Below are 25,808 nucleotides of genomic sequence, written 5' to 3'. Positions count from 1 at the left end.
AAATGTGCAGTTTGTCCTCCTAGGTCCCCATCCTATAGCCTCCACTCCCTACTTAAACTTTTCAAATTTTATCCTTAGAGAGCACTGCGTAAATTTTTCCCTCAATGGGCACTACATAATCTTATCCCTTAGTCCAACCCAGTTACTGAGCCTTCCCCCTTGACATACTACAAGTTCCATCTTAGCTAATGGATTATCATGCAACATCTTAGGCTATGGGTTTATTACATTGATGTCGTCTTGTCATGAGTGGATTGCAAGTACAAAAATTATACCATGCTATGGCAAGATGATGAACAGGGAGATGAAGAAGGAGAACATGCTAGATTACACTTAAGGAGTTGAGGAGAAAGTATAATCATTACATAAGAAGACCAAGGAACCCTCGGGTATAATAGAAGATTAGATATCATGATCGCATGAAGACTCCATTTGATTCACAACCCTTTCAAGGGTAGGTACGAAGAACAAAGCACATCTTTCACGATGATGAAATGCACCTCTTATTGTAGTATGAAGGACATCCTATCACTATCATATCCTTATCTGTTCAATGACATGTATGGTTCCAAACACTAAAATTCATTCCATGTGTTTTCTCTAAGTTTCTTTTCTCCCTATCACAAGATAGGCAAGATGTTGTCTTTTCACATGTTGGCTATCGCAATTTATGCATAATCTGAATATGGTGATTTCAAGGGCCCATCTTTGTGTTAATGAGTTTTCCTAAACATATAAGCACCTGTCACACTCACTCAAAAAGTCTTGAGCACTGTCACACAAATGTTCTCACGGTTGTCATAAAGTCTATCTTAGGTGTCACCCTTGTCATAGTCGATCATGAAATGGTCACACATAAGAGAAAGTGTTGTTTATGTGTCATGGGTGATTAATGTTGTTGAGTCATCAAGTATTTTAAGTTTTAGGACACAGTCGAAGCTTCATCACTTCACCTATCAGTTTCATTGGTCTATCACTTAGCATTTCCCAAGGATGCTCCCCAACCCTTCAACTTGGCTTCACCCAACCTACCTAGACTCTGTATTTCATAGTTCAAGTCAACATGCTATGACATTGACCCCTGGATTTGCACACTCCATAGTTCCTATCCCCCAGGATGGTTGCATTGTGCAATTCTTGAGCCCAAGACCTGGTCTTCCCCTCCATAATTGCATAATCTTCTCAGACATCCTGGCCTAAAGTGCACATTGTGAAAGCACAAACATTGAGCTACCCACCCTATTTTATTGAACTGCATAATCATGTAGGCGAAAAATCTCCCTTCAATATCATAATTGCACAAAGGCTTCTTAGTTTGGTCAGCCCCTCAATCTGGCCCACTATATACAAGAATTTCACAGAGATCAACCTCCCTTCATTCCAGAACTACAGAGAAGTATCCTTCAGTGGTCCTCCACTCATCCTAAACGACTAGCTCCCAAAACTGTATAGAATTTAGTCAACCTTCCTATCCATAAATCTATAGAAGTATTTAACAATGGTCCCTCCTTCAACCAGACTCACTCATCTCCAAAACTCCACTGAAGACAACATCTCCTCCCAACTTAAAATGCACATTGTGTAGTTCCAGGCCTCAAGCCTCAGGCTTGGCTACTGGGACTAGGTAATTCACAGTCACTGAGCCTCCCTTCCTAACTCATAACTTAGTTTTGACTCAATCACTGGACCAAAATGCAACATCTTAGGCTAGGTGGTTTTTGTGTTGATCTCGTCTTGTCATGAGTGAATTACATATACAAGAACCTGAGAGGATGAGAAATAAGGAGATGGAGGAATACATGTAAAGAACATTCATGTAGCCGAGCATGCAAGCTGATCTATCAAGGCAAAAGGACACTAGCTCATGACCATAACCTAAGACTTGAGATCATTGAAGATTCCTATCACCAAGGCATGATGAGGTGGAAGGCAAGAGTATTCTTAAGCAGGCATCACTCACAACAACAAAAATGACTTGACATTTCCACATCACCAAGCAATTCATATCAGTAGTTCCATGTCTTTTCTTGTCATGATTTTTTATATGCCACATTATCATTGTGGACCATGTATATTGTATTCATTCTAAAGTGGAAGTCCAAATGAGACATATGCAATATGAAGTGTCATGTAAGCTGAAAAGTCATAGGAATTCAAACAGTCATGATTGTAGTCAAAGAGTCAAAAGGAGGGTAATCATCACCCATTAGTTAGAAATGCTCTCTCATTGTATGAGAAAATGACTTTTCACCTTTTCTCCTCCCACAAGGCATTAGAAAGATATCAACTAGTTCTTTGAGGAGTAAGGAGTGGCTTCAATGCCCCTCTATTGGGGCTAGCTATGTCCATTGTAAACATGTTGCTTAGAACTTTTTCTTAAGAGTGAAAGCTTTTTAAGGCCAACACATTCTTCATGCATGGACTATGAATATTTTTTAGACTATTATGTGGACGTTTGTATTTCATGTTTTCTTTCACATGTACTAAGATAGTTGAACTATTTTGGTTATTTTAGTGCTTATCTTATTGGGAATGTGATGTAACGGTTGCTATTGTGGTCCCATCCTTGTGGACTATTCCATAGAATAATGTACAGATTTATCCTTGTTTGTTGGTTGTAACAACCATCGTATTCCATGTGGACTATTCTGCTGGATGTTAGATGAATACTTCTAGTTCATGTGTGTCTCTTCCTAGGTAGTACTATTGCCTCTCACTTAGAAGCTCAGTTTTCTCTCTCCTTCGCATTAGAAGAGCCTTGACACAATTGCAACTGCACACTGACTAGGCACACCTCCCTTTCTTTTCAAAGACACCATTGCATCACTCTCTTGTACTAACACCTAGTGCCATGGAAAATCATTAAGGATTTGGAAACTAGGCCTTTATACTGGATGGGACTCCTACACCAAATGGTGTGAGGCTTGACTGGGACTCCATATCAAGGAGATCACCTTGGTTGACATATTTCTAGCACTGTCAACACGATGTGATAAAATAACGAATATGAAGGAAATGTAGTGTTATAGAGTGAAATAGTCGGTGTGCAATGTGAAATTCCTTGAGGATTTTCGGTGTAATGCATGTATTTTCAACACATGTTGCTCGGTAGCACACGTAGTTGTAAAGACTTAGATTTCTTAGGCATACATGTAGTCCAACTGATGCATGGAATCATCAAGATATGGAATGTACTACTTGAAGAGGTACTAGGGTGCCAGTGTACTGGTATCCTGGCTTGAGGGGGGGATGTGAACTGTGTTACCAAAAATGAGAAACGAGAAATGAAATGGGGAAAAAGAACGGTATGAGAAATAGAGTTTGGAGGTTTCATTTATAGGAAATGACGAGAGAGAAAACAAAATATTAAAGGTGAAAAATATATAACAAAGCACTAATCGTAAAAATCCAATGCTTCCACATATCAAATTGTAAAGAGACATTCCTAAATAGTGATCTCATTTTAAGAAAAAGGCGATAGTGATCAGATTATTAATCCTGTAATATCTCTGTGCTTTGGAAAACTAATAGTATATATGCTCATTATTTTTAAAAGAAAGTAAACCAAGGAGGGACTAAATTGTGAAAGGAGGCATGCAAAGAGTGGAAGGTTCTTTGAACTTAGTAGAGTGCCAATTACCATTTACCTATTTGTTTATAGTGTGTGGAATCTACCCCACAACTCTTTTTCTTATTCATGCACTTGTTGGCTTTGGATATAGGGAATGAAAGAGATAGCTGCAATCTAATTAATATAAAGGCTTTATCAGAGTTCCTTCCTAAAATATGGTGCTTTCCACTTGAGGAATCTCATCTATCAAATTTCTTTTGTGCAACACTTACATCCAATCACATGTTCGTAAATCAATAAGAGGGAAAACCATGGCCAAGAAACAAGAGAATCCAATCTATCCTTAATGGGTATTTGTAATGTGTGAGAACAACCACTCAAATAAGAAAAAACTGCCAAATCATTTGATGAAACTCATTATAAAATATTTGAAATAGAGAATATGAATTGATATTTGTTCACTTCATCTATTTTGGGATAAAAAAAAGAAATATGAATTTATACAATAATATTTCCAAATATCATTTTGAAGGCGTAAAAATGAGCCACATATTCATTTATATCTTCCAAAATACCTTTCTTTGGTTTTGAGAGAGTGAAACATGAAGGCAAGCATGCGGCAATGCTCTACTATTGCCACCCATGTAAATCGAGTAGATTGGTAGACTAGACGAGTTCCTTCTCTATACTTGTTGTGTGCTGTCTCCAGGAAAATTATTGGCGATAAAGGATCTCTATTGGTAGCTAACCTTATGCAAATGTGAATAGAGAAAAGGATAAAACCTCAATGAACGTGAATAAAATAAATTAGGGTAAAAGGTAAAAATAGTGAATTATCAAAATAAACAATTATCAATTCAATTGCCATAAGGTAATAAGATAATGAACTAGGTTAAATTTTGGTTATTGTATCAAGGTTTGATTGTATGTTGTTATTAGATGTCCAATATCTCTAGCTCAATCAAATCTCATAGATTCAAGTTCACTGGTAAGGATAGTAGTTTAGTAAGACTATTATATTTCAGGAATGCCTCTGTAGTCTCTTAGTTTTCTTGGTAATTAAGCCAAACCTCAATGTAGTGAAGAATTTCATCTATTTCAAAGTTGATAACCATGCCTAATATCCTTTCTCAACCATGGTTTTCTAATTATGCTCAATGTTATCCTTATGTTACTGTTGAACAGTGTGCAACAAGAAATGCTAAATTTAGAAAGTTCTAAAAGTAGAACTGCTAAAAATAGCACTTCTAAAAATATTGGTTTGGCCAATGAGCATTTTGGCCACCTTGGGTGAGAGGTGAAACTGATAAAAATAGAATCTTCTAAAAATAGCATTTCTAGGTCCCTTCCTATTTTTAGCAGTCCCTAGTCTAACCATAGGAAGTAAAAACGAATTTGGTCTTGCCAGCAGTTTAAAATATTAATTAATTAATCTCCATGAGTTAATTAGTTATGGAAAATTAAACTTGAAGTCTTTGTGAGAACATGCAATTAGTTGTCCCACTGATTGAGGAATTTATCCTTAACTCTCTCCACTGATTGAGGAATTAAGTATGAGTTCTATAATGAGAGAATCAGTTGACTTAGTTTAGCTTAGTCAAGTCCAATTAGATTATTTTAACAAGTTGTTAAAATAATGAGATATAGTTTGTTAATGATTGCATGCATGTGACAACTATTATTTTTAGATAACTGAGTATTCTCACATCGATAATTGATGCATGGAAGTTTAGACAAAGACCCAATTGAGATAAAATGAGGGACAGTCTACTATCAGATGCTTGGATATTTTTAGTAAGTATTTCTTTCATGCAGGAGGAACTAGCGTCCTCAAGGATTGCGTAGTTGGACCTGAGGTTGACAACATGTATGATCTGGGGCCAATTCACATATGTTTTGTAATTGGAGCCCAATCAAAATTGCGTAAGGAAATAGGGGATTGGAGGAGCTGTGGCATATATATTGAGGCATAGGGAGTCCATGATCTTCATCTTTTGATTGCAGAGAGTATATAGGATAGCTCTTGAGCTGATGCTTTTTGTAAACAGAAGAGGATTTCCACTTGATTTATAATAAACTGTTGGGGTTTTATGTTGGTGCTTTCCCTACTGATATATCTTGTGTTATGTGTGCTTATTTCTCTTGATCAATTATATGTGTTTATGCTTGATGATGCTCATGAATTCGATTATACTTCTGCTTAATGTTTTGTAGAACTAGATCAAGTGTTATGCATTAGTACATTTCATATATCAGTTTGATCTATAGGTGAAATTTCTAAATGGTATCAGAGCACGAGTGATCAAGGAAGAACAGTATATAGGCAATAGAAATTTGAAGTTTATTATTTGAGATATAGATCTCAGATCTTATCACATCTATTTCATCGATGGCCTTCTATGGTTTAAGGCTTGAGCATGCCCTTGATGGCATCTCAAACTACACAGCTTGGAAGGATCGCATGGAGGCATTATTGGAAGATAACGGCCTTAAGGACTTCATTGATCAAGAAGTCCCTAAGCCTACTGATGCTACTCAACTGGAGGAATGGAAGTAGTGTGTGGCTAGAGCTAAGAGAATCATCCTAGAGGGAGTTCAAGATCACATAATTTCAAGCCTCCATGGGAAGGAGACTCTGCATGCAATGTGGAAAACATTGAAATATTTATATCAGAATAACAGTGATCAGAGGAAGCTGGAACTAAAAGACGAACTTTGAAAGATCAAGTGTGAAAAGGGTGACACTATCTCTACGTTCCTGAACAAGCTCACCACCTACAGAGATGCGCTTGCAAGTATAGGGGTCACTATAGCTAATGATGATATGGTGAGTCTAGCACTCCTTGGCCTTCCTAAGAGCTGGCATAGCTACCAGGACTCAGTGAATGGAAGGGAAAAACTATCAGATTGGGAACAACTATGGTCAGATTTGATGCAGGAGGGGATCAGATGGACCACCAGAGATAGAGCTTCTTCATGAAAACATGATGATGAAGAGAACTTGGCTTTAGTGTCTAAAGCTAAGAACGGGAAAGGGAAGGCATCCCAATCCAAGTCTTCTCAAGGAAGGAAGAAGTTTGATGAGTTAAAGGTCAGATGCTTTCATTGTCATGAGTTGGTCTATTATGCTACTAGTTTCCCAAAGAAGAAGTCCAAGAAAGGTTCCTCCAAGGAATTTGATGGTGACGCACTAGCTTCGCAATTTGAGATGGATTTCTCACTTATTTCATGCATGGTTTCATCCATCATGGGATGCGTTTGGTACTTGGACAGTGGAATCACTTTCCACATGTCAGGTGACAAGAATATTTTCAACACTTTGGAGGAGAAGGATCTCCAGATACGAATCGAGATGGGCGATGATGGAAAGTACCATGTCTCAGGTGAAGGTACGGTTGTGTTTCAAAGGGAGCATGGTTCTCCCCTCACTCTTTCTAATGGTATGTATGTACCAGGGCTAAAAAGAATCTTGTGTCTACTTCTATGCTTGAGGATAAAGGCTATGGTGTAGTCTTCAGTTTGGGAAAGGTTTTCCTAAGGCATATCGACACTGGACAGATAAAACATATTGGGGTTCGAATTAAGAATCTCTATAAGATACAGGTAGAAGATTGTGTTGCATTGAGTTCCAAAGCAGAGGTGCTGCATGGCAAAGATATTGGCAAGTTATGGCATAGGAGACTAGGCCACTTGCATCATGGGGCCTTGAAGATCATGCAGCAAATTTCTATCGGATTACCCAAGTGCAAGCTGGAGAAAATGACCACATGTAAATGTTGCACTTTAGGTAAGTATGCAAAAGCTTCCTTTCATGATCGGGATAGTAGAGCAGGAGTAGTTCTAGAGCATGTTCATTCAGATGTATGTGGGCGCTTCTATACAGCCTCCACCGCGAAGCATAGGTACTATGTTATTTTTGTTGATGATTTTTCTCATAGATGTTGGATATACATCATGCAAAAGAAGCATCAAACCTTCTTGAAGTTTTTTGAGTTCAAAGGTTTGGCAAAGAAAGAATCAGGGAAGAAAGTAAAGGCCTTACAGAGTGATAATGGTGGAGAGTATGTTTTCCAACAGTTTAAGGACTTTTGTGCTTCAAAAGGAATTAAACGGGAACTCACGGCACCTCATAACCCACAACAGAATGGGGTGGCTGAAAGGAAGAAAAGATCTATTGTGGGAGCAGTTCGAGCGATGTTGCATGACCAAGGTCTACCACTTCATCTATGGGACGAGGCATGCAATAAAACAACGTATCTTTAGAACATATGTCCTCATCGTATTTTGGGGATGAAGACACATATTGAGGGTTTTTCGGGGAAGCGACTAGATGTGAGTCACTTTCGCATCTTTGGATCACCAGTCTTTTTTCATGTGACCAAAGATGCTCGGAAGAAGCTAGACCCAACAACTGAGTTGGGAATACTTGTGGAGTACATGGATACACCTCACAACTATCAGGTGTTTCTGCTTGCCAATCAGAGGACCATACTACACAGGGATCTCAAGTTTGATGACCAATGAGACATGCGAGTGTCACTTGAGAGGGAGCTCAAGTTTTGTGGTTGTGATGAGGAACTATTAGTTCCTAAGGAGGAGGAGCCTCCTAATGATGTGAAGTAGCCGCATGCAGAGATTCCAGTAATAGAGATCACCACTACTGGAGAGTCTTCCAGAGAGTGGCGGAAACGCTCACGAGAAGCTAACAAATTGATGTAGGATGCGATAGAGAATGTGGGGCAGCCATCCTCTCAGTGCAGACAGAGGAGATCTCTGGATAGATACACTGGCTTCATGGCCCTGGTTGGGGAGTGTGTAGCGACCGAGCCTTCTTCTTTTGAGGAGGCAGTGCAGCAACGAGTTTGGGTGGATGCGATGGTAGAGGAGTATGATTCTATCATGCGAAACAGTGTGTGGGATGTTGTTCCTAGACCAAGGGACAAGTCAGTGGTTACTTCTTGATGGCTTTACAAGGTAAAGTAGGCAGCTGACGGTAGTATTGAGAAAAACAAGGCAAGGTTTGTTGCCCATGGTTTCTCACAGGTTGAGGGGATTGACTATAATGAGACATTTTCTCCTGTTCCAAGGTACTCATCGATCAGATCGATTCTAGCACTATCAGCACAGATGGGTTGGACGATCCATTAGATGGATGTGAAGACAACTTTCCTCAATGGGGAGATTGAGGAAGAGGTATACATAGAGCAGCCTGAAGGATTTGAGACCTTCGATCGTGAGTCACATGTGTACTGGCTCAAGCAAGCATTTTATGGGCTGAAGCAAGCACCCCGTGCTTGGTATACCAGGATTGGCAGCTATTTCACTGGGTTGGGCTTCACCAACAGTGAAGTGGATGTGAACCTCTACCACGTCATGGTAGAAGGTAAGCTATTGATTATTGTTCTTTATGTCGATGATTTGATTTTGACAAGTGATGATCAGTTGATTAAGTCTTGCGAGGAGGACCTTGCAAGAGAGTTTGAGATGAAGGACATGGGCCTCATGCACTACTTTCTAGGCATGGAGGTGTGGCAGAGAGATGGGGAATTATTTGTGTCTCAAGGCAAGTATGCCAATGAGATACTTAGGCGCTTCCACATGGAGATGCGCAAGCCCATGGAGACACCTCTAGTAGATAACTAGAGGAAGGAGGATGCTACATCAGGTGAGGTAGTAGCTGCTACAGTTTATTTGCAGCCTATGGATTCGCTCATATATCTGGTCAACACATGACCATATTTGTGCTTTGCGGTGAACCAACTGAGTCAAGCTATGGTTCAGCCAACCAAGTTATTTTGGAAGGTGGAAAAACATGTGCTAGGATATCTCAGAGGCACTACACAGTATGGATTATTGTATAGGTGGATAGAGGGAGTGGAGATGCAAGGCTTCACGGATGCAGATTGGGTAGGTAGTCCATCAGATAGGAAGAGCACTTCTGGAGGAATCTTCAACCTTGGGTCAGTTGCAGTTTCTTGGTATAGCAGGATACAGAGATCAATTGCACTTAGCTCATCATAGGCTGAATACATGGCTGTGAGTGAGGCTGCATGTGAGGCTACTTGGATGCGGAAGATTCTAGTGGGATTGTTTGGTCAGATGATGGATCCTACCATGATATATTGTGATAATCAGAGTTGCATTAAACTCTCTGAGAATCCAATGTTTCTTTACAGGTCCAAGCATATGGATATTCGCTATCGATGGATCCTACCGTGATATATTTTGATAATCAGAGTTGCATTAAACTCTCTGAGAATCCACTATTTCATGACAGGTCCAAGCATATAGATATCCGATATCATCATCTATAGGATTGTGTGGTCAAGCGGATCATGGTGTTGATGTACATTTCGATTGAGGAATAGGATATAGATATCTTGACAAAGGCATTGTCAAAGGGGAAGTTTGAGTTCCACAGAGATAGGATCGGGGTTGCTGATAATCCCTTCTCTGTTGAGAGGGAGCGTTGAAAAGTGTGCAACAAGAAATGGTAAATTTAGAAAGTGCTAAAAATAGCACTTCTAAAAATAGCAGTTTGGGCAATGAGCATTTTGGCCACCTTGGGTGAGAGGTGAAACTGCTAGAAGTAGAATCTTCTAAAAATAGCATTTCTGGGTCTCTCCCTATTTTTAGTAGTCCCTAGTCTAACTATAGGAAGTAAAAATGCATTTGGTCTTACGAGTAGTTTAAAATATTAATTAATTAATCTCCATGAGTTAATTAGTTATGGAAAATTAATCTTGAAGTTTTTGTGAGAACATGCCATTAGTTGTCCCACTGATTGCGGAATTTATCCTTAATTCTCTCCACTGATTGAGGAATTAAATATGAGTTCCATAATGAGAGAATCAGTTGACTTAGTTTAACTTAGTCAAGTCCAGTTAGATTATTTTAACAAGTTGTTAAAATAATGATATATAGTTTGCTAATTCCTGCATGCATGTGACAACTATTATTTTCAGATAACTCAGTATTATCTCATGGATAACTGATGGATGGCAGTTCAGACAAAGACCCAATTGAGATAAGATAAGGGACAGTCTACTATCAGATTCTTGGATATTTCTAGTAAGTATTTCTTGCATGCAGGAGGAACTAGTGTCCTCAGGGATTCCGTAGTTGGACCTGAGGTTGATAGCAGGTATGATCTGGGGTCAATTGACATATGTTTTTTTAATTGGACCCCAATCAAAATTGCGCAAGGAAATAGGGGATTGGAGGACTTGTGGTCTATATATTGAGGCATATGGAGTCTATGATCTTCATCTTTTGATGTCAGAGAGTACATGATAGCTCTTGAGCTGATTCTTTTTGTAAATGGAAGAGGATTTCCACTTGATTTATAATGCAGTGTTGGGGTTTTATCCTGGTGCTTTCCCCAGTGATATATCTTGTGTAATGTGTGATTATTTCTCTTGATCAGTTGTATGTGCTTATGCTTGATGATGCTCATGAATTCGATTATGCTTTTGCTTAATGTTTTGTAGAACTAGATCAAGTATTATGCTTTAGTACATTGCATATATCAGTTTGATCTACAGGTGAAGTTTCTACAGTTACTATTTGATTCATTATCTTGTTATAGAAATTAGTCTTGCGAAATCCATTTACTCCACCTAGAACTTTGGTAATCTATGATAAAATTCTCAATTTCAATGTTCAAGAACATATATTAGAAAGATGATCATATTTTTGAGGACAAGAATCTTGTGTCACATTTTCTAAGTGAAAGAATCCTACTCATTAAAACATAATCATTGTCATTTGGAAATGAAAAAGTATGAAGAAAGGCTTGAGGATTGATAAGACAGAGGTAGGGATGTGCATACATAATTTAAACTTTTTTCTATAGCATTGATAGAAAAGGAACTATATATGTTAATATTGATAAAAAATTATAAGTTTGTGCTCTAGTGATTGAAAATTTATAGAGACCGCTGAAGTTTGTGAGCTAGAAATTGAAAATTTGTAGAAAGCACTTACAACGACGAACATTTTAAAGTAAAGAAATTGTACAATGTAAATATTGAATACCTATGAATTAAGTCTTGTACCCGAGATCTCCTTTCACAAGAAACGGACGATGGTGTTGAAGCTAACTGGCTAGAGGCAAGAAGGTAATGAAGGCTAGGCTTGGCTCTGAACTAGTCTTGGCTACATCTATTGAATGATGAAATTGCTCTCCTTTCTCGCTTAAATCAACCTCAAATCTTGGCTTAGGGGTAGTCACATACTCACAACCACTAGTTCGCATGCACATCTACATAGCTAGAGAATGAAACTAATTTGCATGCATAGATGGAGAAGGAAAGTTGCATTTTTTGAGTAGGATTTAACATGAATTGGGAAAGGAAATTGACAAACTAAGGAGAAATGGACTTGAAACTAAAACATTCCAGGGAAAACAGAAGAATGTTTTGCATGATTCACTATGAGAAATGACTCATTCACAAGAAATGAGTTTCTGGCCAATGAAAACCAGAACACACATATAAGATGAGTTTTTCCTCTACCGTCTCGCTTCTAGAGAGGTTTTTACCAAGAATGTTGACCACAGTCCATTTTTTTTTAATGTAGCATGTGAAAACTCATATGAGATGTCTGATGAATGAGACTTAGTCAATCTCACGAAGTGAAATTTAAAGGGGAGATTGTTGGTGTTGAAAATAATACTGAGAGGGGGGGGTGAATCAGTATTATCAAATTCTTATCAATCTATCTTCCTTATTTATACTTTGAATAATTCTTCAAATATTGATCATTACTTTGTATGTCAGTATCATAAAATAATGAGCAGGAACAAGAAAAGCAAATAGTCACACAAAAGAACACCAGATATAAGGTGGAAACCCAATGTGGGTGAAAACCACCTGCTGCAATATGTCTCTATCTTATTTCAATTAGAAACTTCTTTTACAATGATTTTGTACTGGTGCAGTCCTTTACCAGTACACAGGCTATAACCTGCAGAGAGCTACAACCCTCTCTCATTCTCCAGCTTCTCCTGGAAGGGAGCTACAACCCCCTTAGCTCTTGTACTAGCCAAGATACTAGTACGTAGGTGCTGGCCTACTGAAGGCTACAACCTTCTCTTTCTTCCAGGGACCACGTTTCATAAATTTTCAGACTGGATCCATGAACATCAATCAATCATCAAGCATATCTGCATCAAACAATCTCCTTTTCCCAATTAGCACTGAATCAAGTAAACACTTCTCTGACAGCTGTACCCAGAACAAAGTAACAGTAACCACACACCAAATTCTGAACCCAGAATACTGCAGCAATAAACAGAGGTAGCTAGATCATAATTTAAAGATATACACTACTTCAACAACCTGAAACCTGCGTGCAGATCTATAAAGGATAATTCATTCTTTCAAATATTCAGACGCCTCATATAACAAATCAAAATCATGCAAAGATACTATTATTCAAGCATAAAGAATATGACCCATCAAAAGAACTTATCCTTCTTTATGCGCTAAGGTTCTTCTCTCATTCAGATCCAGATCTGCACCATAACCCAATCACAAATATTTCAGATCTAGCACTTATTAGATATTCAATTCATTCGATGATACTTTGCCAAATGATCTCCTTCCTCTTTTATAGTCTTAGGCCTTCCACAATACCACGGTCCAAAACCATAGGATCAAAAAACTGTTGGACTAATACCATGAACCAACCATGAAAGTGCGTGAGATAAACACTTTTGGATGCAATACCACGAGCCAAAACCATAGGATCAAAAACTATAGGACTAATACCATGAACCAACCATGAAAGTGCGTGAGATCAACACTTTTGGATGCAATACCATAGACCAAAACCATAGGATAAAAAACTGTCGGACTAATACCATGAGCCAACCATGAAAGTGCGTGAACTTTGCTGCACTATAATTTATCATCTGAGATGAGTGGGTTGCCATCAAGTACAACATATGTATCATAATGCCAACAATCTCCCCCTTTGGACTTGATGGCAACAACAAGCAAACACTCTCCCCCTTTGACATCAAGGGAAAAGGGTTATGCTCCCCCTAAGAACATGTTCCCCCTGACTATAAACCAGATCTGCAGAGAAGAACCATAATCCATCAAACACCATAAATGACCATGAAAGAGATAGAGACGTATTGTAGCAATATTTAGACCAGCATCCATGATCTCCTTCTGTACTTCCTCCATAATGCCAACAATGCATGATATGCTCCCCCTGAACCTGTGTCATTCGATCTTTGACCAATCTGCAACCCAGCACATGTACGCATATACTTCAGATGAACCTTGCGTACAACCAACAATCAGAAGAGATTCAACAACAAGATGATGCATCAACAACCCCCAGCTTTTGCCTGAGGTATTCAAAGGTCTCCCTAGGCAATGGTTTGGGAAGTATATCAGCAACATGTTCCTTAGAAGGAACATACTCCAACTTGACCTTTTGTTCAAGCACTTGTTCCCGGAGAAAGTGATAGTTGATTAGTATGTGCTTGGTTTTTGAATGCATGACTGGGTTCTTTGAAATGCTGATTGCACTTGTATTATCACATAAGATGGAGATGGGTGGTGTACAAGTGATTTGAAAATCCTGCATGGTCTGCATCATCCAAAGGAGTTGAGTGCAGCAAGATGCAGCAGCAACATATTCTGCTTCAGCTATAGACAAGGCAACCGAACTCTATTTCTTGCTGAACCAAGATACTAATCTGGAACCCATAAAGAATGCACCACCACTTGTGCTCTTCCTGTCATCCACGCTTCTGGCCCAATCTGCATCAGTATAAGCATGAAGTGTGAGATCTGTATCTCTAGGATACCATAAGCCATAATTTTGAGTCCCTTGAAGATATTTGAAGATTCTCTTTACTGCTTGAAGATGAGTTTCCTTTGGATTTGCCTGAAATCTTCCAACTATTCCCACTGCATGCATGATGTCTGGTCGGGTACCTGTCAAATAAAGTAGACTTCCAATCATAGATCTATAGGTTGGTTGATGTACTGCTGTTGATTCATCATTTGCACTGAGGCTACATCCTGTGACCATGGGTGTACATACTGGTTTTGCATCTTCCATGCCATATTTCTTCAAAATCTGCTTGAGATACTTGGTTTGACACAAGAAGATCCCTCCTTCCTTTTGTTGGATTTGCAGGCCAAGAAAATATGTCAATTCTCCAAGCAAGGACATTTCAAATTCTTTCTGCATCACCAAGGCAAAGCTTTGACTCATAGATTCTTCATTGCTGCCAAAGATAATGTCATCTACATACACAACAAGTATCAGCAATTTGTCATTTTCAATTTTTATATAAAGATTGCTATCTGCTGATCCTTTTGAAAAACCTTGTTGATGAAGATATTTGTCCAAACGATAGTACCAAGCCCTTGGAGCTTGTTTAAGACCATAGAGAGCCTTTTTCAATCTGCATACAAGATTTGGATCATTTCCAAGAATGAAACCATCTGGATGGTCAATGTATACTTCTCCTTCTAAGTCTCCATTCAGAAAGGCTGATTTCATGTCCATTTGAAATACTTTGAACTTTTGAAAGCTTGAGAGAGCAAGGAACATTCGGATGGCCTCAAGTCTTGTAATAGGAGCAAAAGTTTCTTCAAAATCTATTCCTTCTTGCTGCGCATACCCTTTACAAACAAGTCTGGCCTTGTTTCTAATTACTTCCCCATTTTCATTCACCTTATTTTTGAAGACCCATTTTGTCCCTATAACATTCTTATCCTTTGGTCTAGGAACCAACTCCCAAGTGTTGTTCTTTTCGATCTGCTCAAGTTCTTCATCCATTGCTTTGACCCAACATTCATCTTTGCATGCCTCTTTTACCTTTTGTGGTTCAGTGGATGAGAGTAATGCCAAATAGCTTGAAGCTTCTGCACTTGTTCTTCTTGTTTGTACACCTGCTTCTTTTTGCCCCAAAATCTGAGATTCTGGATGATTCTTCTGAACGTACCTGGATGGAGTCTTCTCTTCTACCCTTATCTGTTCCTCTGGTGCTTCTTGAGGTTCTTCTTCTTCATCATTCTGTCTTTGAGGGTAGTCTTCATCTTCTTCGATATTTTCATGATTTACTTGCCTAGGAATGTATCCTTTTTCATCAACCACTACATCAATGTTGTCAACAATTCTTCCAAGTCTTTTATTGTAGCACTTATATGCTTTGCTGTGTGGAGAATAACCAAGAAGAATGCCTTCATCTACTCTAGGTTCAAGTTTGCCAAGTTTCTCATCAGTATTCTTAATATAGCATTTTCTCCCAAAGATTTTGAAGTGTTTTACCGAAGGAGTCTCACCATACCAGAGTTCATGAGGAGTTTGAGTGCTGTTCACTCGGACAATTGTTTTATTGAGAATAACAACTGCAGCATATGAAGCTTCACCCCAGAAAGTTGCGGGAGTTCCGGACTCATCAAGCATAGCACGGAACATTTGTTGGACTGTTCTGTTCATCCTTTCCACCACTCCATTTTGCTGAGGAGTTCTAGCTGTAGAGAATTCCCTTCTTATCCCATGTTCTTCATAGAAATCGAAAAATTCATTTGAGGTAAACTCCCCACCTCTGTCGGACCTGAGGCACTTAATTTTGTAACCTGATTCATTTTCAACCAAGGCTTTGAAGGATTTGAATTTTTCGAATGCTTCGTCTTTGTGCTTCAAATGTCCTAACTAAACAAACCTGGAGAAATCATCAATGAATAATGTCAAGTATTCTTCTCCTCGAGGTGACCTCGTCTTGGAAGGACCACATACATCTGTATGGACTAGTTCAAGAGGCCTGCTCGCTGATCCTTCCTTCTCTGGGAAGTTGGTTCTGGTTTGCTTACCAAACTGACATGATTTTCATATAGTGTTGTCTGGAATTTTGATATCTGGAAGACCACGAACTGCCTGATATTTGCATGCCTTCCTTATTTGTGAAAAGCTTAGATGCCCCAACCTCCGGTGCCATAACCAATGTTGATCATCCTTGCTCAAATAGCATTGTGGTTGTCCTTGTTCAAATATGTATAAATTATTTGGAGTTCTTCTACCTTTGATCATTGTTTTCCTTGTATCAAGATCACGAACGCTACATCCATTTGATCGAAATATTACCTCGGTTCCTTGATCGCACATCTGACTGACACTCAGAAGGTTATGCTTCAAGCCATCAACATACAAAACATTTCCAGCTTTGATCTTTTCTTTTAACTGAGCTGTGCCTTTTTCTTTTATAGCTGCTGGAGTATCATTTCCAAAAGAAACTTTCTTTCCCTTTTCTAAAGCAGAATATGATTCAAGTTTTTCTTTATCACCTATCATATGCTTCAAACATCCACTGTTGATGTACCATAGATTTTCCTGTCCCTCTGCATAAAAGGCTATCCCACATCTTTCTGTTTGTGGTTCCTTTATTCTCCATGTTCTCGTGCTTGAGGCTTGTTCCTTTGTTTGCTGAAACATGCTCCTGCATTCAGAATCTTCATGACCAAAGTTATTGCAAATATAACATTCAACTTCATTTTCAAGAGCCGAAAAGTTGTTATAGGTCCTTTTTGTAATCTCGATCATACTTCTTTGTTTTCGAGCTTCTCTAGTCATGATTGTTTTATATGCAACACATTGAGCTGCTTTGTGACCAAAGTTATGGCAAGAGAAACATTGCCCATTGAAGAAACTTCTGCGATTATCAAATCTACTCGCCAAATGATTGTAATTTCTATTGTCATCCATTCTTGAAGCAAATTGAGAAGATTTTACCTGTGGCTGGTTGTAGCTTTTGTTCATTCTTAAGACAGATTGCCCCTGGTTTACCTGATAGTCTTTGTTCGTTCTTGATGTAATTCATCCCTGCTTTACCTGGTGATCTCCATTGTGCTTTTGCTCATTCCTTCTTGCTGCATCAAGATAACTCTTTGAGGTGGATGCTTGAGATGTTTCTCCATTATACCCCAGACATGTCTTGTTTAGCGGAGAACGTTGTACATTGATGATCTCATCCAGAGTTTCAGATCCTTTGACAAACTTAAGATTAATAGCCTTTGTTTTCTCAATTTCTTTTCTAAGGCCAACAATTTCACCTTCTAACTTTTCAAGATATTTTTCTTTTTCATCAATTCGAAATTGTAGAGTATCAATGATCATATTCTTTTCTTCTATACATGTCTTAAGTCTAGAAATCTCTTCATAAAAACTATCCACATCTATAGCATCCATGTAATCGTCATCTTCAAATGCCATTAAAAGTTTATAGTCATTACCTCATTCATCTTCATCACTATTTGATAGACCATCACTATCTTCATGAGTGTAGTAGCTTTTATTATTTGCATTCTGTTTCTTGTTCCATCTGGCAGGTTCCTTTCCTTTGTCAATCTTATCCTTATGAGGACATTTGGTAGCATAATGAACTACTCTTCCACAAGCAAAACATTTAAAAGGTAGCTTACCTCTGAACCTTCCAGTACCCCATTGAAGATTTCTGACAAAATTTGATTCTTCTTCTTCTTCTGGCACGTGACTTGATTCATAGTAGTCTCCTTTGCCTGAAGCCTTAAAAGCAGCTTCTCTCCTATCTGATAGACCTCCTTTTCTCATTTCATAAGCAGTTAGAATTCCGTGTAGCTGAGACATAGTAAGAGTTCGTAGATTTTCCTTTTCTTCTATTGCAGACACTTTAGATTCAAACTTGGGGGACAATGATCTTAGGACTTTTTCAACCACAACAGCCTCTTTTATTTCTTCACCCAAGTTTTGCATAAAATTAACAATCTCATCTACCCGAAGGAAATAGTTAGCCACACTTTCATCATTATACATTCTGAGATTCTGATACTGAATCCCGAGGGTTTGAAGTTTTGCACGTTTTACCTGTTCATCTCCTTTGTAGCTCAAAACAATCTTGTCCCATATTTCTTTTGCGGATTTACATTGCATAACCTTCACAAATTCAGATTGAGATAGACATCCTAGAAGAGTATTAACCGCCTTTGCATTTGTTTCATATTTCTTCTTCTTAGCTGAATCTATAGGAGTAGCTGATGGAAAAGTATACCCTGTTTCTATAATGTCCCATACTTCTGTACCCAAAGATTGAAGATAGGCAGTAACTCTTACCTTCCAATATACGAAGTTTGCTCCATCAAAAATTGGTGGCCTGACTGATGCTTCCCTCTCGTAGTTGCTCATGATGTTAGATCTTCCTTCAGGCGATCAAGCTTCTTCAGAAGGACCTGCTCTGATACCAATTGTTGAAAATAATACTGAGAGAGGGGGGTGAATCAGTATTATCAAATTCTTATCAATCTATCTTCCTTATTTATACTTTGAATAATTCTTCAAATATTAATCATTACTTTGTATGTCAGTATCATAAAATAATGAGCAGGAACAAGAAAAGCAAATAGTCACACAAAAGAACACCAGATATAAGGTGGAAACCCAATGTGGGTGAAAACCACCTACTGCAATATGTCTCTATCTTCTTTCAATTAGAAACTTCTTTTACAATGATTTTGTACTAGTGCAGTCCTTTACCAGTACGCAGGCTACAACCTGCAGAGAGCTACAACCCTCTCTCGTTCTCCAGCTTCTCCTAGAAGGGAGCTACAACCCCCTTAGCTCTTGTACTAGCCAAGATACTAGTACGTAGGTGTTGGCCTACTGAAGGCTACAACCTTCTCTTTCTTCCAGGGACCACGTTTCATAAATTTTCAGACTGGATCCATGAACATCAATCAATCATCAAGTATATCTGCATCAAACATTCTCCTTTTCCCAATTAGCACTGAATCAAGTAAACACTTCTCTGACAGCTGTACTCAGAACACAGTAACAATAACCACACACCAAATTCTGAACCCAGAATACTGTAGCAATAGACAGAGGCAACTAGATCATAATTTAAAGATATACACTACTTCAACAACCTGAAACCTGCATGCAGATCTATAAAGGATAATTCCTTCTTTCAAATATTCAGACGCCTCATATAACAGATCAAAATCATGCAAAGATACTATTATTCAAGCATAAAGATTATGACCCATCAAAAGAACCTATCCTTCTTTATGCGCTAAGGTTCCTCCGTCATTCAGATCTAGATCTGCACCATAACCCAATCACAAATATTTCAGATCTAGCACTTATTAGATATTCAATTCATTCGATGATACTTTGCCAAATGATCTCCTTCCTCTTTTATAGTCTTAGGCCTTCCACAATACCACGGTCCAAAACCATAGGATCAAAAAACTGTTGGACTAATACCATGAACCAACCATGAAAGTGCGTGAGATCAACACTTTTGGATGCAATACCACGAGCCAAAACCATAGGATCAAAAACTATAGGACTAATACCATGAACCAACCATGAAAGTGCGTGAGATCAACACTTTTGGATGCAATACCATGGACCAAAACCATAGGATCAAAAACTGTCAGACTAATACCATGAGCCAACCATGAAACTGTGTGAACTTTTTTGCTACATGAAATAAACTTTTCTCTGCATAAAAGTGCCTGAACTTTTCTCTCCATGAAATAAACTTTTCTCTGCATAAAAGTGCGTGAACTTTTATCTACATGAAATAAACTTTTCTCTGCATAAAAGTGCGTGAATTTTTCTCTACATGAAAGAAACTTTTATCTTCATGAAAGTGCGTGAACTTTGCTGCACTATAATTTATCATCTGAGATGAGTGGGTTGCCATCAAGTACAACATATGTATCATAATGCCAACAGTTGGGGTTGTTTGAGTAAAGTTGACTTAGTCAAGTTACTTGGGATCCAACAAATATGGTTTTTCCCATAGTATTTACCAATGATATAATCTATTTATAAGACAAAAAATCCATAATTTTGAGGAATACTAATAATCTAAAATAAGTTTATATCTAATTTTTTTTAAGTAATTGTGAGATTTTAGTAGTTGTGAGGATGAAGACAAAAAAAAATGCAACAACAACAAAAATAAAAGAGGCAATGCTATTGGCCTACCCAAGTACGGAAAAAGAATTGGTTTTCTATACATTTGGGGGAAGGTTATAGATGTGGCCACGACACTTGACATTCCAAGTCTAAGGCAACGTCCAAAAGCTGATCTCACATAAGCCAAGAGGGTGACCCATTGTTATTTAACAACATTCACATCATTCACACTTTTCAATTTTTTATTTAACATATTAGTCATTTCAATAATAGTAGCATCAAAGATCATATAAAAGTTTCCATAAGAATTGTATATATTTTTAATTATTATAATGTACGTTAAATTATTTGAAATTTGTAATAGATTTATTTAATTTTTTAATTTTCTGAAGTACTTTCAAATTATTTAATATATAATAGAGGTATTATCATTAAAAATATATATTTAATATTAAAGTGTATATTTGATTTTAAATTCTTGTCAATATTTTTCTTGAACAAAGTGTTTTATAACATTTGAAAAATTTAAACTTAATTTTGACTAGATTTTAGATTAATCACATATTCACAATTCATAGAAATGAATTTTAGATAGCGTGATTTTTATTTATAGTTAATGTTATTTAGAAAACTCAATGGGCTCTATGGTTTGTTTTATTCCGGTTGAATTCACCGCAAGGTTCTAGTTAAAGGTTTTTCCGGGTGAAGAAGGAGGTTGTCGTCTTTACCGATGGAAATAGGTGCTCAGGGTTCGTTTTATATTTTACCTCAGGACTTTAAGAAGGTTCATTTTGGGAAGGTAGAAGGACAATTTGTTCTATCCCGTCAACTATTCAAGTTTCAGGTCATGGTTGGATATTATCTGGAAGCGCAATTACCTCGTGAGTTTCGGTGGTTTTTTCTTTTAGTGGTAGAAGGGGATATTCGCCATAATGGTGGAAGACAAGGCTGCTTACTCAGCAGATCCCTTCAAAGGCATATCCATCTGGAAGAAATCTCCACGTCGATATTCGCCATAATGGTGGAAAACAAGGTGGTTACTCAATATATCCCTTCAAAGGCATATCCATCTGGAAGAAATCTCCACATCAACTCCATGTTTTGGACATGGGTATGACATCTGGCTCCCCAGATTTAGGGTATTAGTCATCACTCCCTTTTTTTGTCTAAATATCTATAGTATTACTCTAATCAGGGTTTTGAGGCATAGTTACCAAGTTCGAATTCGAATTCGGATTTGAATTCGATAGGATACGATAAAAATTCGAATAAGAAAATTTTAATTCGAAAAAAATTCGACACTATACATATTGAAAACTATCATTTTAAAAAATTTCTTGTTGTGTCCACGATATTTTCAGCGCATTTTTTTCTAAATTTATTTTGAATTTTGAATAACATTCAATAAACTAGATATTATAATAATTTTACAAATACAATTCACCAAAAAAAACTTCCCTTCCCTTCAATACTTCTTATTTCTAAATTTAGATCTAAATTATTTTTCTAATTTTAAAAATAATTTATCTATAATCCTTCCTAATAAATATAAACATTTTTAGAAATATCTAAAATTTCATAAAATCAGTTATTGCAAAATTAACATGTATTACAAATTAACAAACTGTTAGGGATTCAGTGTAACAGATTCTTCCTTTTCCTAATTTACTAGCTTTTTAATCTGTAAAAACAATAATGAAGTTGGAAAATTATAAACTTTCTTATTCCACTGTGATTTTCCAATTTTTCCAGTTTCTTTCTTTCTATGCCGGTGCCATCCTACCACTATTTCTTCCACCATTAACATTCGCTCTTAAATGAACAATCTACAATCTGATACATTTATGATCGTGGATTTTGAGGCATTTAATTTTTAATTTAATCGCTTATCCAACCACTTATACTTGAAAACCTAATTGAATTTCATTTAATAATACGATATTCGTATCAAATTGGCGAATTTTCGAATTTTTTTAGCCTGATTCGGACGAACTTGGTAACTATGCTTATAATCAATCAATTGTGGGCCTTTCGCTAGTTGTCCCAGTGTCAAGCTGTGGTAGCCCCCCGCGTCATCCTGGGGCTCGCCGCGCGGGGTGGCAGGGCTATTCTCAATTATAAATATTGCATATAAAATTATATATTGACTTAGTTTTACATGTAAAATAGCAAGTATGATAATAGGTTTTAAGAATTTTTGTATTGATCCATTTACCCTCTTACATTATAAATTATATGATACTTAATATAAAATGAGTTTTCAAAATATTCCACATTACAATAAAGCATCTAAATTCCACTTTATGAAGTATTTTAGATTCATAATGAAATAATATATTAATTATTTATAAAGATTCTTTAAAAATATAGAGTTACTTTATCAATTATTAAATCTCAATCAAATCCATTAAAAAAAATATATTTACTCAAATAATTAATACAAATTTTCTCCTCCATTTACATTTGATAAAACTATAAATTATAAATGAAATTTGATAAATCTACACATTATAAATTATATATTCTTTACTTGACTTCATAAAAACATAATTATCATAGGTTTCTAAGTATTTCATTTCATGTAAATTTCTTATTGCATAACACTACATCCACCATTATCATTTATTAATGTTAATCGTATGCCATTCATAATAAATGGGATGCTCGAATCTGTAACTATGATTAAAAATCTGCGTAGAATCTGATATCGTGAACTCTAATATCGAGTACATTTTACCGAAGCTGAACTCGAATTGCCGTTTTAATTCGCGAATCGAATCGAACCGTCAAATTTACAAATTTTTTTCGGCAATACAGTCGAATTTGGTAACTATGTTTTGAGGTAGTGATTATTGATCAAATTCTTTTGCGAGAAGCAGATATTTCAGAGGTTGTTGTACAAGGATGGTCTGCCCCTTTGGCGGAAAATGTTACTGTGGTCGGGGTTTCATTAGAAGCTCTTAATTTTGTAGAAAACTGCATAAATCGTAATACCAAATATCAGTCTTGGATAAACTTTCTGTCTGATTTATCTTCAAAGGCGGCTACTAAGGTTTTTCGAACATTGCCTTTCCAGAATTTTTTCTCAACAACTTCTCTCAGTCAAAGTGCAAGTTTTATTGGGGTGGATGGGGGTTTTTTGGAGGGAATAAATGTAATTGTGGGCTTATCTTAGTACGGGGGTTTCCCTTGGTCGTATGTGGTTTTTCATGAGCCAATGTATTTTGATGTTGGTCATGATGTGCAGTCCATAGCAGTGTTATCTGGTCTGCCTGATACTCCATCAGTTTTTCCTTTGGAAGGATCCCTTGAAGTTGGTTTTTTGAAGAAGAAGTGGAGGAAATCCAAGTACACAAAGCTGAAAGAAATAAGTTGTAAGTTATCTTGGGGGACGAGCTTAGATTTGATGGCATCATCATTATGCCAAAAAGGGTGTTGCTCGTGCAGGTTAGGGGAAGAAATTACACTTCCTTGTGCCTCAAAACGTGGGCATAGGAAGAATGGGGACATGTGATTGACACTCTGCCAGATATTTTCAAACGGTTGGTTTCCTCTTGAGTTTGGCAAGGAAGAGAATGCATGATGGGTATTGTCAAGTTTTGGAATATTGGATGGGCTCCAATAGATCTGAAGAGGTGGTCCCCTCTTTTTGATCCAGAAATGGAAGAACTGGGTGTGGATCTTATTTGGCATCAACTTCCATAAGGCATCTTTTGATGAATTGGGGAAGTATTTTGATTATGATAGATCTTATTAGAGACTGGTCAAATTTCATATGCTAGGTTTTTAATTCATCTAGATACCATAGAGGGTTTCATTCCCAATCTGATCTTGCATTACAAAGCGATCATTCACCACCAGAAGCTGGATTATGAAGGTGTTTCATTCTGATGTTTGTGGTGTCATGACGAAGGACATATTTTCAGAGATTTCCCTTTGGTTATTAAATATTGGGTCAGAATCGATGATCGTAATAAGGATAGAATCCACAACCAAGAGGATGATAGTGGGAAGTTGTCGAGTGGATCATAAAAGTAGGATGTGGACTCTTAGTATAGGATCAACCACCAAGGTTGCACGCTTCAACTAAGCCACGTCCTCATCTATTCACGATGATTTTTCCCTTTCTTCTTGTTATCAATGTTTTACTTTATCTCCTAGTACATTGAATATGCTTGTGCCTATGATTTCACATGCATTTGGGGTTAGGGATACTCCTCTATCCTTAGGGGTGGTCTCTTATCCTGTTGCTTCTAATCCTATATGTTGTATGGCTCCTATTCCATCCATTCCATCTTTGAATGTGGGTTCATATGAAATTAATGGAAAATCCCATTATAACCCAAGATATTGTTCAAACCCTTTCATGAAGGGCTCTTTCCAACATGACTATGGAAGAGATGTGGTCCTCTTTCCCCTTCAAAAATTTAAAAAATTTCCCAAGTTCACCAATCACATATCTCGAAAGTTATTATCTAGGATAGCCATGATATTTTTGTTGGTAGATAATCATCCTTGGATGTGGTTCTTAGAGCAAGGAATACCACAATATTAGTTCCTTGATGAAGTGGATTCCATGTAATTATCAAGGGCTAGCTAGTCTCTCCAAAAAACTTGCTTTGAAGCACATGATTACTTTAGATAGTATCAATATCATTTTTCTTCAAGAAACTTTAGGGCCTGATGATGATATTGATAAAACTCTAGAATATCTATTCTATGGGTGATTTTTCTTTGCAATCAATGTGCATCGAAGATTTGAGGGACTGAATTTGGGCATAAGTAGTATAACTGTCAAGATTTTGAATGTAAGGGTGTGTGAAGGAATGACAATGGCTGATATTTTCATCGAACAATTTGGTATGGAAATTAGAGTGCTTATGTATATGGGCTATGTCAGGGTAGGGTTGAAGTTGGGAACAATTTGATGGTGCGATTGTTTATGGAGGAAGAATATATTATTTTAGTGGGTGACCTAAACTTTTCTATGGTGGTGTCAAACATTTCAGGATATCATGCTCACATTGATTCAATGTCTAATTATTTCTCCCATATTCTTGACACCCACAAATTATTTGACGTCGATTTAGCCAAAATCAAGCTGGCGTGGAAGAACAGAAGAGTCAGTGATAAGATGATTGAAAATAGATTAGATCATTTCTTTATTCGCGATTCCCTTTTGGATAAAATTTTTGTTTTAAATAATGGGTTGGTTCTGGGGGGATATCTGATCATCATCTCATTTATCTGGAGTTGGCCAGAAATTTTTGGAAGATGAAAGCCCCTTGAAAATTTAATGCAT

Source organism: Pinus tabuliformis, chromosome X, assembly GCF_031772625.1.
Source record: "Pinus tabuliformis cultivar Carrire ecotype Pingquan chromosome X, CPIR1, whole genome shotgun sequence".
NCBI lineage: Eukaryota > Viridiplantae > Streptophyta > Pinopsida > Pinales > Pinaceae > Pinus > Pinus tabuliformis.
Note: the sequence above shows the minus strand (reverse complement) of the source record.